This window comes from Suncus etruscus, assembly GCF_024139225.1.
Source record: "Suncus etruscus isolate mSunEtr1 chromosome X unlocalized genomic scaffold, mSunEtr1.pri.cur SUPER_X_unloc_1, whole genome shotgun sequence".
Lineage (NCBI taxonomy): Eukaryota > Metazoa > Chordata > Mammalia > Eulipotyphla > Soricidae > Suncus > Suncus etruscus.
The window spans coordinates 2,046,086-2,065,152 of record NW_026060304.1 but is presented as its reverse complement, the minus strand read 5'-3'; the positions used below and the strand labels follow the sequence as shown (position 1 = coordinate 2,065,152).

The 19,067-nt window shown below is 42.8% G+C and overlaps 1 non-coding gene across 1 annotated transcript; it reads right to left on the bottom strand.

The window, feature by feature from the left end:
* Positions 1-17,590: 17,590 nt before the first annotated feature.
* On the bottom strand, positions 17,591-17,802 carry LOC126000548 (small nucleolar RNA U3). The gene has a single exon (XR_007492791.1). It is a non-coding gene; the product is annotated as a small nucleolar RNA U3 (small nucleolar RNA).
* Between the last annotated feature and the right edge of the window lie 1,265 nt (positions 17,803-19,067).

Genomic DNA, 19,067 nt, shown 5'->3' with positions numbered 1-19,067 from the left:
TGGGATGTCCAGTTACCAGACCAAAAAAGCATTGGATACAGCATCCAGGAATGAACATTGCTCATAATCTCCTGAACTCTTACAAATATGGGCATTTTCTTTCAGTTCTGTGTGGGTATTACCCTGGTTTTACAAGATATTCATTGGCTGCACTCTGTGCTCTAAATAAGACCCAAAGTTGGGTCTGTTTTATGTTTCTTTGAAATTGATCCTTCCATGTCTGAATAGGAATAGATTTAGAGTTCCAGGCCAGGAAATGTCTGTTAAATAACTGGAGCATGGCATTTAAGTTTCCTGCTGAAAGTTGATTGACATCAGAATAATCTACTTTTTTGTTTCTCTGTAGTCAGACCTTGAGCAAGATTCACCAATCAGCAGCCATTGCTGCTTGGACCAATAAGTTCAGAGGTCTCAGTGTGTGCTGGGGTTTCTGGAGAGAAGATTTTCTTTCCAAATTCCCTGGTCCTGATTCCCACCTCTGCTCTTAGCACCCAAAATCTGTAGCTACTACCCCATGTGAACAGCAGTGGCATCCAAAAAGACAGTTTCACTCCCATCGGAACCCCTACCTACCACTGGGGCAGATATATATTTCTGTTTATCTCTTCCTTTCATTCATTTAAAACATTGGTTTGCAATATTTTTGTTGCTGAATGTATATCATGCTGATCACTTTATTTCCTTTCAGGACCCAGTTATTGTCTAGAGGGATTATTTCCAACTATCATTGTCATTGTGATCCCTTAAGTCTTTTTTTTTTTTTTTTTTGGTTTTTGGGTCACACCCGGCAGTGCTCAGGTGTTACTCCTGGCTCCATGCTCAGAAATTGCTCCTAGCAGGCACGGGGGACCATATGGGACGCTGGGATTCGAACCGATGACCTCTTGCATGAAAGGCAAACGCCTTACCTCCATGCTATCTCTCCAGCCCCGATCCCTTAAGTCTTAATAGCAATTCCCCTCTGATTGTGCAAAGCTGCCTACTATTGACTAATCTTTCTGGCAACCTTCTTCAAAACCACAGTAACTACAGCCTGAAAATGGCAGTTATTCTACAAAGTTCTACGTGTTGACAAGCATTTAAATCTCCCATCCAACAAACTTTAGTCCATGGATCTTGGACAACATCCATAAACTGATCCATTAACAGATGCCTTGCAAATCTATACTAATATCCAAGGTGTCACATCTCATCACCAGAATGCACTAGCTGTCTTGGTATTAGCTGCACCTGTGTGTACACACCTGTGGACAGACACACGACTAAAGGACTCCTCCGAATGGACCTAGTTTCCTTCTCAGTCCAAGGACAGTAACTCTTACCTGTGCCCAGGGAGTGCAGAAAGAATTCTCCATGTCCAGTCCATCATGAGAGCTGTGCACTTGCTGCGACTATAGGGAAGCATTTGTTAATTTTGTAATTCCTATAGGGTAAACTTTTTAATTAGATTTCAATTATTTTGTATCTTAATAAGTGAAAATCTAATATGCTCAATTCAACAAGAATTGAGGTATTATGCAGCTGTTCTCTGAAATGTCTATGGCTGATTGTTTGAAGCATGAGATCTTACTTTATCCTTTGATGTGTTTTAAGGAAAGTTCCTGTCTGAAAAATTAGGATGACAGAACCTGCTTTCACAGAGATCTTTCTGAATGACATAGCCTCTATTGCTCTGTTCATTGATAGGGAACATTTGATTTCAGGTATTTTGCAATCTGTGTGTTTACAATTTGATTTTGTTCTTGTTTTGGGATCACACCTGGTGACGCTTAGGGATTACTTCTGGAGCTGCAATCAGAGGGGCCCAACTGTGAGTGTGAACTGTAAATATCTGTCTACTGTCCTCTTGTGTGAAACTCTTGGGAGTGGGGCAAAGAGCTCCAGAAATTTGCTCTACCTTTCCCGGAGGCCATTTCCAGGGCGGGACTTCAGGACGTAAAAACCGGCCCGCAGACGGCTGCAGAAGCTGGATTCCCTGCTTGGGACATCAGGCGGGGAAAAGACACGAATCTAAGCCTGCGCAGAGGGGCCCAACTGTGAGTGTGAACTGTAAATATCTGTCTACTGTCCTCTTGTGTGAAACTCTTGGGAGTGGGGCAAAGAGCTCCAGAAATTTGCTCTACCTTTCCCGGAGGCCATTTCCAGGGCGGGACTTCAGGACGTAAAAACCGGCCCGCAGACGGCTGCAGAAGCTGGATTCCCTGCTTGGGACATCAGGCGGGGAAAAGACACGAATCTAAGCCTGCGCAGAGGGGCCCAACTGTGAGTGTGAACTGTAAATATCTGTCTACTGTCCTCTTGTGTGAAACTCTTGGGAGTGGGGCAAAGGAGGCTCCATCAGAGCACGGCCGCTCCGCTTCGCTGCGCGGCCGTGCGCTCCTTCTAAGAAAAGAACACCATTGCAGCAATAAGAAAAAAATCACACTAAGAACTGTGCTATATCAGAGAAGCAAGCATTTCTCTCTGGACTGTGTTCTCTGTTGCATGCTCGGGCCTAAGATTTGACCCAGTGGGAGGCTTCACCCACAGAGGACTCCCCTCCCTTAGAGGAAAGTCAGCCCATCCAGAAAGGGCGGAGCCAGAGGAGTGTACACCCTACATCATATACACAATGAATACCACCACAACACGTAGAAAAACCCACAATACAAGTGTGACAATGGGGAAACAACGCAGGCCAACATCAGACATAGAGAATGAAGATGACAATTCTGAGGACCAGATAACGACTGAACAACTAATCAACCTCTCAGATAAGGACTTTAGACTAGCAATATGGAAGGTGCTCAACAGACTCCAAGAAACCATGGATCGAGTTGAACAGAACACTAATAAGAACCAAGAAAATATGAAGGCAGAAATGACAAAACTCCAAACTGAAATAACATATCAATTAACAGGACTGAAAAAGTCAGTAAACGAAGTGAATGACAAAATGGATAAGCTCTGGGACAGGGTATCAGAAGCTGAGAATAGACTTGGTGCTGTGGAAGATGAGATACATAACAATTCCATACAGCAGGAGAGATTGGACAAAAAACTTAAAGCAAATGAGGAGCAGACAACGGAAAAATTAGTCAAATTATTGGCGTCCCAGAGACCCAGAAAGAAAATTCCCAGGAAGAATCAATGGTCAAGAACATCATTAAAGAGAAACTTCCAGAGCTAAAGAATATAGGTGATCAAATCCTGCATGCTCGAAGAGTACCAACCAAAAGAGACCCCAGAAAAACCACCCCAAGACACATCCTAGTCACAATGACAAATCCCACAGATAGAGACAGAATTCTGAAAACAGCAAGATCAAAAGGGGAAATTACATTCAAGCAAGCATCCTTGAGATTTACAGCAGACCTGTCACCAGAAACACTCAATGCCAGAAAGCAGTGGTGGGATATTGTGACAAGACTGAATGAAATGAATGCTTCACCCAGAATACTATACCCAGCAAAACTCACTTTCCGGTTTGACGGAAGAATACATGGTTTCACTGACAAAAAGCAGCTCAGAAACTTTACAGACACAAAACCAGTCTTAAGAGAAAAACTGAAAGACCTAATTTAAGACAAGACTAACCAAAAAACACCAAATTTAGATATAAAGATGGCATTAAATCCCAGGACAATTCTTTCTTTCAACGTCAATGGACTAAATGCACCAGTCAAGAGACACAGAGTGGCTAAATGGATCAAAAAACTCAATCCAACCTTCTGCTGCCTACAAGAAACACACCTGAATAGTCAGAACAAACATAGACTCAAAATAAAAGGCTGGAGAAAAATCATCCAAGCAAACAACACCCATAAAAAAGCTGGAGTGGCCATACTAATATCAGATAATGCAAACTTTATACTCAGGAAGGTTGTAAGGGACAAAGATGGACATTTTATATTAATCAAGGGGTATATAGAGCAGGAAGAATTCACTCTCCTAAACATATATGCACCAAATGAGGGGCCAGCAAAATATTTAATACAACTGTTGACAAATCTGAAAAATAATATCAATAACAACACAATAATTGTGGGGGACCTTAACACGGCTTTGTCAACACTGGACAGGTCAACCAGACTGAAACCCAACAAGAATATACTAGACCTGAGGAGAGAAATGGAAGAAAGAGGCCTAGTGGATATATATAGGACACTCCACCCCCAGAAACCTGGATACACATTCTTCTCCAATATACATGGGACATTCTCCAGGATAGACTACATGCTGGCACATAAAACATATCTCCATAATATCAAGAGGATAGAAATTTTGCAGACTACCTTTGCTGACCACAAGGCTCTGAAATTATTTGTGAATTCCAAAGGGACTCAGAAGAAAAACATTAACACCTGGAAGTTAAACAGCCTCATACTCAATAACCAGTGGGTCCGAGATGAAATCAAGGAGGAAATCAAAAGGTTCCTGGAAACAAATGACAATAAAGACACAAACTATCAGAACTTATGGGACACAGCAAAAGCAGTACTGAGAGGAAAATTTATAGCTTTGCAAGCACACATCAGGAAGGAAGAAGGAGCTTACCTGAGTAGCTTAATGACACAGCTAATAGAACTAGAAAGTGCTCAGCAAAAGGACCCAAAAATAGGAAGACAGAAGGAAATAACAAAGCTGAGAGCAGAAATCAATGAAGTGGAAACCCAAAAAACAATCCGAAAGATCAACGAAAGCAGAAGTTGGTTCTTTGAAAAAATAAACAAGATTGATAGACCACTGGCAAACCTAACAAAGAAAGAGAGAGAGAGAAACTTGATAACTCGTATAAGGAATGAAAAAGGAGAGATCACTACTGACATGGCAGAGATTCAAAGGGTAATCAGAAACTACTTTGAGAAACTCTACGCCACTAAAAATGAGAACCTGGAAGAAATGGTTAAATTCTTGGACTCTTATAATCTTCCACGGTTGAAGGAAGAGGATGTAGCATATCTAAACACCCCCATCACCATTGATGAAATCAAAACGGTAATCAAAGGTCTGCCGAAAAACAAAAGCCCAGGCCCAGATGGATTCACTAATGAATTCTTTCAAACTTTCCAAGAGGAACTACTACCAATCCTGGCAAGACTCTTTCATGAAATTGAACAAACGGAAACACTTCCAAATAGCTTTTATGAAGCCAACATCACCTTGATACCTAAACCAGACAGAGATGCTACAAAAAAAGAAAACTACAGACCAATATCGCTGATGAATGCCGATGCAAAGATCTTCAACAAAATCCTGGCAAATAGGATTCAATGCCTCATTAAGAAGATCATCCACTACGATCAAGTAGGTTTCATCCCAGGAATGCAAGGCTGGTTTAACATCCGTAAATCCATCAACATCATACACAACATCAATAACAAGAAAAATAAAAACCACATGATCATATCAATAGATGCAGAGAAAGCATTTGATAAGGTCCAACACCCATTCTTGATCAAAACTCTCAGCAAGATGGGAATGGAAGGAACCTTTCTCAATCTAGTTGAAGCCATCTACCACAAGCCAACGGCAAATATTATCCTCAACGGAGAAAAACTAAAAGCCTTCCCTCTAAATTCTGGTACAAGACAAGGCTGTCCTCTCTCACCACTCCTATTCAACATAGCACTGGAAGTACTTGCTATAGCGATTAGGCAAGAAAAAGATATCAAGGGAATTCAGATAGGAAAGGAAGAAGTCAAGCTCTCACTGTTTGCAGATGACATGATACTCTACTTAGAAAACCCTAAAGACTCCACCAAAAAGCTTCTAGAAACAATAGACTCATATAGCAAGGTGGCAGGCTACAAAATTAACACACAAAAATCAATGGCCTTTCTATACACCAATAGCAATAAGGAAGAAATGGACATTAAGAAAACAATCCCATTCACAATAGTGCCACACAAACTCAAATATCTTGGAATCAACTTGACTAAAAATGTGAAGGACCTATACAAAGAAAACTATAAAACTCTGCTCCAAGAAATAAGAGAGGACACGCGGAAATGGAAACGCATACCCTGCTCGTGGATTGGCAGGATTAACATCATCAAAATGGCAATACTCCCCAAGGCATTATACAGATTTAATGCTATCCCTCTAAAGATACCCATGACATTCTTCAAAGAAGTGGACCAGGCACTTTTGAAATTCATTTGGAACAATAAACACCCTCGAATAGCTAAAGCAATCATTGGGAAAAAGAATATGGGAGGAATTACTTTCCCCAACTTTAAACTGTACTACAAAGCAATAGTTATCAAAACAGCATGGTATTGGAATAAGGACAGGCCCTCAGATCAGTGGAATAGACTTGAATACTCAGAAAATGACCCCCAGACATACAACCACCTAATTTTTGATAAAGGAGCAGGAAACCCTAAATGGAGCAGGGAAAGCCTCTTCAACAAGTGGTGTTGGCACAATTGGATAGCCGCTTGCAAAAAATTGAACGTAGACCCCCAGCTATCATCATGCACGAAGGTAAAATCCAAATGGATTAAAGACCTCGATATCAGTCCCAAAACTATAAGATATATAGAACAGCACATAGGCAAGACACTCCAGGACATTACAGGCATCTTCAAGGAGGAAACTGCACTTTCCAAGCAAGTGAAAGCAGAGATTAACAGATGGGAATATATTAAGCTGAGAAGTTTCTGCACCTCAAAGGAAATAGTGCCCAGGATACAAGAGCCACCCACTGAGTGGGAGAAACTATTCACCCAATACCCATCAGATAAGGGGCTAATCTCCAAAATATACAAGGCACTGACAGAACTTTACAAGAAAAAAACATCTAATCCCATCAAAAAATGGGGAGAAGAAATGAACAGACACTTTGACAAAGAAGAAATACACATGGCCAAAAGACACATGAAAAAGTGCTCCACATCACTAATCATCAGGGAGATGCAAATCAAAACAACGATGAGATACCACCTCACACCACAGAGAATGGCACACATCACAAAGAATGAGAACAAACAGTGTTGGCGGGGATGTGGAGAGAAAGGAACTCTTATCCACTGCTGGTGGGAATGCCGTCTAGTTCAACCTTTATGGAAAGCGATATGGAGATTCCTTCAAAAACTGGAAATCGAGCTCCCATATGATCCAGCTATACCACTCCTAGGAATATACCCTAGGAACACAAAAATACAGTACAAAAACCCCTTCCTTACACCTATATTCATTGCTGCACTATTTACCATAGCAAGACTCTGGAAACAACCAAGATGCCCTTCAACAGATGAATGGCTAAAGAAACTGTGGTACATATACACAATGGAATATTATGCAGCTGTCAGGAGAGATGAAGTCAAGAAATTTTCCTATACATGGATGTATACGGAATCTATTATGCTGAGTGAAATAAGTCAGAGAGAGAGAGAAAAACGCAGAATGGTCTCACTTATCTATGGGTCTTAAGAAAAATGAAAGACATTCTTGCAATAATAATTTCCAGACACAAAAGTGAAAAGAGCTGGATGTTCCAGCTCACCATAGGAAGCTCACCACAAAGAGTGATGAGTTTAATTAGAGAAATAACTACATTTTGAACTTTCCTTATAATGAGAATGTATGAGGGAAATGGAGAGTCTGTTTAGAGTACAGGCGGGGGGTGGGTGGGTAGGAGGGAGACTTGGACATTGGTGATGGGAATGTTGCACTGGTGATGGATGGTGTTCTTTACATGACTGAAACCCAAAAACAATCATGTATGTAATCAAGGTGTTTAAATAAAAAAAAAAAAAAAGAAATTGCTCCTGGCTTGGGGGGACTATACGGTTTGCTGGGGTTCAAATCCAGGTCAATCCTAGGTCACCTGCATGGAAAGCAAATGCCCTATTCCTGCCCTTTTCCTTTGGCCCCTGTTTTTACCATTTGAATTAATTCTAAGTCAACCTATCATCTGCTCCTTACTTTGAATTTTTTCCAGAAATACTGGATATATTATAAAGATGGTCATGACATTTTTATGTACATTTTGTAATAGAACAAAATACTGGAAATCAATTCTGGGTAACATGAGTCCCAAGGCTTCTAGGGCTGCAGGCCGCAGGCTGAGAGGCCAAGCCTGCCCAGGACAATTATCATATAGTTAGCAGGGGTCTTTTTGGCCCAGCTGCCAGGTAGGGAGTTGTGCCCACCCAGGATGCCAGCATATAGCAGCAGCCCACGTGAAACGAGAAGGAGAGAGGAGAAATAAACACCAAGTATACTTTTAATTCCTCCTCGTGTCTGAGGCCTGTCACCAGCACTCGGGCGTTTCAGAGTGTGACTAAAATTTACCTGCCACAGTTGCCCATAGAGAGAGTTGGTTCAAAGAAAAAGAGAACGGGATAGATACAAAGCAGGCAGCATGTCTCCGATGCTATATCACTGACCCTGCTTGGTCACTATCCTAAGCCGTCTTGCAAAGGCCCGACTCTTTCCATTTATATTTGGCATGACAAGGGGGCATATTCAGGGACATATGCAGGTTCAACTATCATTGAGGGGGATTACCAAGGGATATTTTAAGTCCAACTGCCATACATTGACACCTACATTTTATACTATATTTTATTAATTAAAAACTTCTTAAAAATACCGTATAACATTCATAGATTGTTCTTCAGTAATACAATGGACATATTCCTTAATATTGTCAGTTTTTATTATTGGTATGCAGTTTTACTTTTGACTTCTCATGTCTGTTCTGGACAGATAATTTACTTCTTTGTATGATACATTTTTCCATTTTAGACACTGAGTTATACTCCTCTTAATGAGGGGGACTATTCATATAACTTTATTTTATTTTAGCAGACACTTCTTGTCCAGATTGACAGATTCAATTCTCATTTGTCACTGCCCCAAAATAAAAGAAAACACAAAACTAAAACTTATACAGACATAAATGTCAAAAAGCATCGATTCACATGGGCTCCACATGTTATTAACTGAATGCTACTTAACCTCCCCTATCTATCTTTTGGGGTGTTCTTTGTTTTTGGGCCCTATCTGCTGGCACTTAGGAGTTACTACTGGGGGCCGGAGAGATAGCATGAAGGTAGTGTGTTTGCCTTGCATGCAGATGAATGGTGGTTCAAATCCCGGTCCCATCCAAACACTACTTACCAAGTGTGACTAGTGAGCAAAAAGGAAGTGTGAATATGAGCATGGCCTAGTGGGGACACCGAGAATATATAAAATATTTAAAAGAGGGGGCTTGAGCAATGGCACAGGTGGTAGAGCATTTGCCTTGCAAGTACTAATGTAGGATAGACCATGGTTTGGTTGCCTGGTCCCTCAAGCCAGGAGTTATATCTGAGTGCTTTGCCAGAAATAAGCTCCGAGAGTGACCAGGTGTGCCCCCCAAATCACAACATTTAAAAAAGAAAAAATATACTCATTATTGTTTTAGAGGAATCTGCTAAAATAATATTATTAAAATCATTATACTTCTAGAAACACACCTTGCAATATTCAGGGGTTCGTCCTGCTCTGCAAATAGGAATTACTCCTGCTGCCTCAGGGACCCTATGGGATGCCTGGGATTGAACCCTGACATGGCACCAGCAATGAATTAGCCCTTCCCTATGTCCCATAGCTCCAGCCCTAGTTGGGCAATTAAATGGCAAATATGGGCATCGTTTTTCAGTCCTGTGGGTGTATCCCTTGGCCTTCACACATGTGTTCATTGGCTCCACACTGAGTCAGTTTCTTCATAGGAATAGAGCTTCATTGCCTGATTCAAGACCAGAAGGAAAAATACAACTTCTAATCCCAAGTGACTGGTGACTAGCTGGAGCGCGGCCCTTTAAGAATCCAGCAGAAGGAGTTCTACATCATGCAATCCGACATCTTCTTTTCTCTGTTGCCAGACCTCGAGGGTGAAGGACCATTCCGACAGTTTTGGGCTCCCTGTGGCCTGCGCAGAAGATGTCCTGGTCCTTCAGAGGGAGGACAATCTCTCCACTGCACATCAGGGGGCTCTCTGACTTCAGGGGCTCTGGACGGACGACTTTCTCTCTGCTGTCTAAGGAAAGGTCACTCTGAGCACCAGCAGCTGTGGGTCTCAGCCAGGTTAGCCTTTTGTTTTGGGGGGAGGGCACCCCAGGATGCTGCAGGACTGAGCCTCTCCCCCAGTTGCTTGCGCTCAGCCCTGGAATTTGGGGGTTCTTCTGCAATTAAGGTCCAGAGGCCACCTCATTGGGGCTCGGGGCCATTGCTTGGCTCTGTGCTCAGTGCTCACACCTGGCAGGCCCAGAAGCTCATGGAAGGCAAGTGCCCCACATTCCACTATTATTACTCTTAATGCTGTCCAGACCCTGTGATTGTTTCCCCAGAAAATGTATCTTTCTTATATAAGTTGCAGGGCACATTCTGCTCTCCATCTCTCTGTGGCCTGGTGACCCCAGGCTTTTGGTGGGAGTACTTTGGGAAACTGTATTTTTTTGAGGAGGGGAAATTTTATGCAAAAGAGTTATTTTTGCAAGGGAGTGTTGGGCCACTGTCACCTAGATCAGGGTCACATAGGTCCATCCCCAAGTGTCCAACTAGGCTCAGCTGCCACAAAGAAAACACCCTCCCCTCAGTACTACTGTCCCCTCCACCAAAGCCCTATTGATTGTAAAAGTAGATTTTAGACTAGAAACTTGAAGTGCAGACATGGGCCACATCCTGGTCCTTTATAAACTATGTAGACATTAGGATAATTTGGTGAACAACACACTGTTTGGGCGCTTTCCACATGGTCTCTCACTAGGAGTGGAGCTGGATGCCAGGTTCAGATGTGCCAGGATCAAGCAAGACCCAGAGGAAGTAGCTGGGCAGGGCTTGTGCTCATCCTTCTTACTCAGGCTGTGACATTTCCTGGAAATACTGCAAGGGGCCTTACTGCTGGTCTTCGGAAATAATCCAGGCCAGAGGCGATGGAGCCTCAAAGTGTGACGTCCTGTCCTCAGTAAGGATGTTGTAGGGGCTCTAAGAAGGACAGGGGAGAGGTAAAGGGGTATAATCCCTTCTGGACCTTTGGGGCCCAGAGACATTTTAGGAAGCAATCTGGGGATTGGATGTGGCTGCTGACGCTCCTCACAAGGGCGCTGTTCTCTGCAGATTGAGGCTTCCATTGTTCTGGTTTGTTGTCTTGTGTTTGGTTTGGGGGCTTGCCATTCTGTGCTCTGGCATTCCTTTGCGTTCATTATTCTGAGTCACCAATGATGAGTCTAACAGCTTATTGGATGCCAGATTCCAGGCTTTCACTCCTGGAATAGGGACCAGAATGTTGGTGAAGAAGGAGACCTTAAGCCCAGAATTTCTGCCAACAATATCATTTCTAACTATCTTTGGGAAAGGCACTTTGATTTATCTCTAGTTTATTTCACAATAGCCAAAGGTAGTTCATATGGATATACCATCTAGAATCATACCTTCTGTATGGGGAGACTGTAGGTGTGTGGAGTTTTCAGCTTGGGGAAGCCCCCTTCCTGGGCAAGCATGCAGTAAATCGTCTCTGGTTCTATCACAGTGATCTTTTGTAATGTGCGACTGCTTTCTCTGCCAGGACTACAACTCTTCCAAAGTTTTCTTGTATTCCCTCAAGACCCTCCCTTTCATGTCTTGTAAACTCTCCTTGGGGTCCCTAACTCTGGAATCCTGATGAATACTATTTAGCCCTATCTTAAAAAACAAAACAGGGTCCTTTTCTACACATGCATTTCCCTGTGGGGTTGATTTTAGTTTCAGTTTCTTTCTGTTTTCCTTTCTCTACTTCTTTTGTTTTGTGTTGAAAATTGGCTATGCCCAGGGATGTTACTTGAGTCATGTCCCTGGAATTGACAAGGGTTGTTCCTCTCTGCATCTTTCCTGGCTCTGTTTCTTAGGTCCAGAACACACAGCTCAACTATTTTGTTCTTTACTTTGCAGAATCAGCTTCCCCCCTGCAGCCACATTTCTCCTCAGTAAACCAGTTGCATTTCCAAAGCCACCTATGACTCTACACATAGGATTCAACCCTGACAACATCAATGGACACTAGCCTATGCCTGGGATTGACTCTGAGTTGTCCCTTTCAGCACCCTTCCTGCTCAGATCCAGGACACACAGCTCGACCATTTTGTCCATTACTTTGCAGAGTCAAGTTCATCCCTGGAGCCAATTTTCACTTCAGTTCATCAGTTGTTATTCCAAAGCTGCCTTGTCTAAAGTCCTGTAGCTTGGGCTTCTACTATACAGGCATTCCAAGGGATTATGTATACATCTACACCAGGAATGTCTTAACATAGGCTGCATGGATGTTTTATGGTTCTGGTTATCAAATCATTTTTTACCATGAACTTGCCGTGTGCCATTACTACCAAAATATCACTCCAACCTTTTTTATATTTCTGAGTTAAACCTGGTGGATCTCAGGGCTTATTAATCAGTGTGTGCTCAGACGTTGCTCCTGGTAGACTCGGGGGCCATGTGGAATGCTAGGAATAAACCTGGTCTGTCCTAGATACACTCTGTGCAAGGCAAATGCCCTACAACTTTGCTCTCTCTGGCCCCTCTAGACTCTTTTTTATAAGACACCTTTGGGGCTTGGTGCATGTGCTTGGCTCTTCACTCAGTGGTTTGTCCCAAAGGGACTCAGGGAGCTCAATCACTCCAAGGTTGACTGAAGGGAACTCAACCTGAGGGTCCTTAGACCAAATACAGTTCAACTATGTGCAAGGCCAGCACTGACCTATTGCTCCCCCATCCCTCATTGTGTGTCCAGCCCCTTTAATATGATTCTCATTCACCCTGGTCTCATCTATACAATAACCAACATGTGTTTAGAGAGCCAAGAATCTGTTCTTCATCTTCTTTTATTTGTTCAATTTCATTTTGTACCCAGACTCATGCACTGGCTTCTGCTTCCTTGTGTCTAACCCCGAAGTCTTCCTCCTGGCAGGTCATTGCCGGTTCAAGCCTGAACTGATCTCCTGGTTGGAAGGTGGATCATTGGGGAGGCTACCAAGAGGTATGTATGCAGGTGAGTTTGGAAAGAGCCATTGGCTCACGCCATGGGTTGGATGTGGAGCAATGAGGCTCGGGGTACCATATGGGATGCTGGGCTTTGAACCACCGTCATTCTGAATGCAAGGCAAATGCCCTATTTCCATGCTATCTCTTCGTCCTCATGATTGTATTAATTTCTGAGAAATTATAAAATTTTATGTTTGAAGTAGAATTGTGAAGTCAGGTTGAAAAGCTCAAAGCTCCCAAATGGGGCTGGAGCAGGGTGCAAATGGTAGGGTGTCTGTTTTGCACACGACTGACTTAGGACAGACCACAGTTCGCTCCCTCAGCATCACCTATGATACTTCAAGCAGGATTGTGAAGATGATAGTGCTTGGGAACCCAGACAGGATTCTTTCTGCAGGGCAGTTCTGGGCGGCAGGAGACCACTCGAAAGCCACCATTTCCTGCTACCACCCAAGAGGAAGCTCAGAGGCCTGGAGGCTTTCCTTCAAATATGGAATACCCAATTTTCAGATAAAATCTTCAGAAGTAGCATTCAGGGAAGGAAATTGTTCATGTTTTCTGAGCTGTTATTTTTTATTTTTTATTGTTTATTATTTATTAGTATTATTATTGTTTATTGTTATTATTTTATTCTATTTGGAAATTGATACAAGAAATAACTTCATGATAATCATTATAGCACAATTTTTGTAAATTTCAAAAGATGGATTGACAGGACACATTTGATTTCTTTAACATAATGAATCAACTTTTTTTGGTTTTTGGGCCACACCCGTTTGACGCTCAGGGATTACTCTTGGCTATGCGCTCAGAAATCGCCCCTGGCTTGGGTGGACCATATGGGATGCCAGGGGATTGAACCACAGCCCGTCCTATGCTAGCGCTTGCATGGCAGACACCTTACTTCTAGCGGCACCTTTCCAGACCCATGAATCAACATTTTATGTTGAAAACTCAACTAGAAATGACTTTGTAAATCGCAATGGTGACCTCAGTCACCTGACTGAGAAGCTGGATAGGTGCATCTTCTAGATCTTTGTGTCGATCTCTTGAACTGACCATTTCCACCATCTAGCCTGCAGATCTGCTTTGTCCACAGCAGTCACACTGCCTGGAGGTTTCCTGAGGGACAGAGATATACAAGGGTGCACTGCTCTACCACTGTTGGGATAACCGGGTTTCCATTCTGTTTTTCTGCTGGTGCTTGTCACTCATTGGAAGGGAGCAACTTCGTGTTGAAGCATCTTTTGGATTGTTCCCTTACCCTTTTCTCCACCCTAGAGGGTTGTCTTTCTCTTTTCAATAAAGACTCCATAGCTGGGTGAAATGGGTTGCAATATTTTTTACAAATGGGCTGACTGACTTAAATCTCTTGCTAGCAGTCGAAGAGTGGTAGTGGAACTTTCCTCAGTCTGCTTTATTCCCTTCTATCTTTGTGGATTATATCCATAGTCAATGCTTGCTTCAAGACCCGATTCTCCTCAATCCCTTGGGGTTAAGTTATGAGACCCCAAAGCTCCTGGAGACGTTGCATTTTCCCAATGGAGGCTGAGGTGCTGAACATAGTGGAAAGTGCCTTCCTGTATGACCAGAGGAGAGCCTGCATCTCTGGTGTCAGGACCCACACAGAGCATTGTGCTCAGACATGCAGTGTGTGTTTGGCTTTGGCTTCTTCCATTCCACCCAATCTTCGAGCTCTGAATTCAGGTCAACTACCTGAACCACAGCTGGGAGAGCAGAAGCAGCAGAATTGTGGGAAAAGTTTGAGTAGATGGAATTTATAAACACACGTAATGGTGTTTGTAGAATTTTGTAGAGTAATCACTGTGTTTCAGCCTGCAGATACTCTGGTTATCTACAACTGTCCAGGCTTCTACAGGAGACTGCAATGAGCTGTATGTCAGCCTGCTATACAGGTGCAGCAACGCTGCAGAGCCCCAAAGCTGCCAGAACTGCATGGTGCAGAATTACCAGACTTTCAGGATCTGGTGCTACAAGGCTCAAAGTGTCCATGTGAATAAACTGCCAGGAGCATCATGCCAATCCAGAGATTCTTGCTTGTAATGATTGTCTGCCTGAAACTGAGAGAAAAAGGGAGTATCTTTATTCTCAATTAAGTGAAAGAGAGAGTCACTAGCTAGAAGTGGCTTGGGAAAGGTCCAGTTTCAATAAAATTAGAGGGAGAGATACAAATAGAGGGATAGATGCTTTATCGAGACTTCAATGGATAGTACACTGATTTTCTGCTCACTATCTGACTCTCAGTGGCTAATGTTGTTCTTTTTATACCTGACATCACAGGGACCATATCCAAGTGATGTTTCCTGAGTGTGGGTCCAGGGTTCTCCAAGGGGCATACTCCACTGTCATTACATCAGCAGAAATGGTCATTTTGTTTATACACAGAAATTCCAAGGTAGAGTCACCTTCACTGCTGTCTGGTCCACCATCACAGGACATATGGGATCAACAGTCTGAGACCTGAAGACATAGCGCTTTTTAACTGTGTGAAACAGTGTGACATCGCACACCTGAGTGTTTAATAAACGTGAGGGAGAGGCAACTGTGCTTGGTGAGAAAATGGCAGGACTGCTGATGCCTCCTGACTTCCACATAAATTTTCTGGATGTGAGTATAGGGCTTATATATGTCGTATTAATTCTTCAAAGTTGTGGGTCCATTGGTCTTTGCTCAACTGATCTCTGCACCAAAGAATCACTACTGTCTATTGGCACTATATAGTATGGTAGCAGATCACTACTGGGTTATCTATATGCAGCCAAGTGCCTTGCCTATATGGTAACTTATAACTCATCATTTATTGAAGCATATATTAAAGTACCTCTCAATTATTCGGCACCAGCCTATAGAAGGATAGATTTTCCCTAAAGTGTGTCTTTTTATCCACTATTTCCATGTTGTAAAATCCACTGGAACTTCCCAGAGTCTAGCAGGAAAACCACTCTGAAGTATGTGCTGGTGCATTCTGGGTTGTTACCCTGTATATTCTTCCCTGAAAACCTCAACATTTCCACAGTTTTTTTTTTTACCAAACTGTCCTTGTTTTGAATGTAAGTGAATAAAGGAGGTTTAATATTGTATTTATACTTAAGGCAAGAAAATAGAACACATGGGGCCGGAGAGATAGCATGGAGGAAAGGCGTTTGCCATTCATGCAGGAGGTCATCGGTTCAAATCCCGGTGCCCCATATGGTCCCCCATCCTGCCAGGAGCAATTTCTGAGCCTGGAGCCAGGAATAACCTCTGAGCACTGCCGGGTGTGACCCAAAAACCACAAAAAAATTAAAATAACAAACATGTTTGAAATCGTCAAACAAGTATTTCGGGCCAGATCTTTAGGGGCATTTCCTAGGCTGCTTTGCAATGTGAGATTAATTTTAACATCCTGGGGATCAAATGGTATGCTGAGCATTGTACCAGCATTGGCTGTCTGCAAGAGAAAGGTCCTATCATCTGGGATAACTCTCTGAATCATCTCTGCAGTTGTTCCTGGGTACTTTAATTTATTTTGAGGGAAATAAAGTGTATTTTCATGCCTTTACTTCCAGATTTTAAAGTACCCCATAACTTAGGGACATATCATTCGAATTTTTTTTAGTAAAGTTTGAAAGGAGATATAAGACCCCAAGTAGCCTCAACCTGCAGTGATTGATCCTGGGTTTATTGAGGGAAGGAAACCCTGAGATTTTCAACGGCCTGTTTCTGGATGTTGCTAGCCCTTCTGGGCACCTCGAATATTGTGTTTGTGATGGGCCATGGTCGTCTCCTTGCAAAGGGATAGATACACCTAAGATCAGGATTTCACAGATCTCTGACATGCACCGATTTTTAACACAAGGGGCACTGTAAATGTGACCATGACGGTTTTGAAGAGTGTCCTATCTAATTTTTTATCTCTATACCCCCTTTAACAGTGTCCAAATATCATGATCAATTATCCCAGTTTCCCTACCTGCTTCTGTGCAGAAAATTTATTTCTCTCTTTCTGTCTCTGACCTTGGGTTTTTATTTTAGACACAGGTTTGAACTACTTGGACTTTTCAGGACATTTTTAAGCTGTTTTGAGTGTGTAAAATAATTAGCACGTCTAAAAAATCATAGCAAAATGAGAGACACAAACACTTGCAATTATGGTTTTTATATTTCAATGAATTTTTTTTTTTGGTTTTTGGGCCACACCCTGTGACGCTCAGGGGTTACTCCTGGCTATGCGCTTAGAAGTTGCTCCTGGCTTCTTGGGGGACCATATGGGACGCCGGGGGATCGAACCGCGGTCCGTCCTAGGCTAGCGCAGGCAAGGCAGGCACCTTACCTCCAGCGCCACAGCCCGGCCCCATATTTCAAAGAATTTTTTAAATGCCACTCAGACTGCATCCTCTCCCACTACCCCATGGATCTCAAACTCAATTTACCTGGGGGCCGCAGGAGGCAAAGTTGGGGTGATCTTTGAGTGCAAAGTCAGTAGTAAGCCTTGAACATTGGGGTGTGTGTGACCCAAACAACTAAAACAAAACAAAACAAAAAAAATTCCTTTAGGGCAGGGCCATAAAATGTTGTACGGAGTGCAGCAAATGTCCCGAAGGCCACTAGTTTGAGACCCCTGCTCTACCCCTTCCAGAAGAAAGGAAGAACGATCATTAATGACCAAAGGCAACCACTGAAGCGACACCTGGACCCGGCTTCACGCTCAGAAGAGGACGCTCTGCCTCCTCCTCATGGTTTTAGGTGCTCTACATGATCAGCGAGACTTCTCTAGTTACACACTGTAGAAATGTTCCCTGAAAGTATAGTCTTTGCGATTATGTTTTACTTTGCTGTTTGAAGCATACAACCTCGCTCTGCACTCAGAAATTACTCGTGTCATTGTTCAGGGAACTATATGGGCTGCCAGGGATTGAACCTGTGTTGACTGCATGTCAGGCAAATGCCCTATCTGTTGTATTCTCTTGGCTCTAACATATATTTGTTGTTTGGGGACTTTATGACATCATTTATCAGAATTTTCTTTTTACTATTTTTGTTTTGGTTTTGGTTTTTGGTTTTGATTTAGACCCGGCAGAGCTCAGGGGTTATTTGTGGCTCGATTCTCAATAATTGCTCCTGGCAGGCTCAGAGGAATCATATGGGATGTCGGCATTTGAACTACCATCCTTCTGCATGCAAGGCAAATGACCTACCTCCATGCTATCTCTCCAGCTCCCTTACCAGAATTTTCTGCAAGCAACTTCCCTCATATAGATCCACTGACCAGACCATCACCACTCCTGTCATTAGTGTGAAGGAAGTCATATAATTTCTAATTATAATTCAAACAACATATGGGCGTGGAGTGATTCCATAGCAAGTAGGAGGTTTGCCTTGATGTGGCCACGCTGAGTTTGACTCCAGGCATTCTTTATGGACTCTTGAGCCCCAAGAATGGAGAGCAGAGCCAGGAGTAATCCCTGAGCACTGCTGGATATAGCCCCCAAAACAAAGCAAAACAGAATAATTCACCATGTATCTTTTTATGAACACATTGAGCATACTGTACCAAATGACTGCAGCTGTATCTTGTTTGGAAACTTACCTGGGACAGAATAAGAGTAAAATGTGTAAGTAGCACACAGTCATTTATAAGGATGTTCCCCGTTAAGACACAGTGGCTTTTGCCATAGGATTAGTCACAATCTGGATTCTGCATTTTTATCCCAAAATTGCCTTAGGTTTTCATCTCTCCTGGTAGTGCTGCTCTCTACCGACCAGAGGACGAACTGAAGCTTCCCCTCCAACCAGGAGGTCAGAGCTGCAGCTCTCCACCCACCCCATCCCCACTGCTGCACATGTCCAGGCATGACTCTACCCTGCTCCTGCACCTGGCACCAGGCACAAACATGGCCCTGGTGGCCTCCTTGTGGACATTACTATATAAAAATAATAAAGGAAAAGATGTGTTCCAGGGAAAGAAATCTATACTTCTACTGGTGCTAAATAACTGAGACATAAATTTAATATATGCTTCAGTAAATTATGAGTCATGTTTGTAGTTGGTTTCAGTTATATAAATTAAATAAATCATG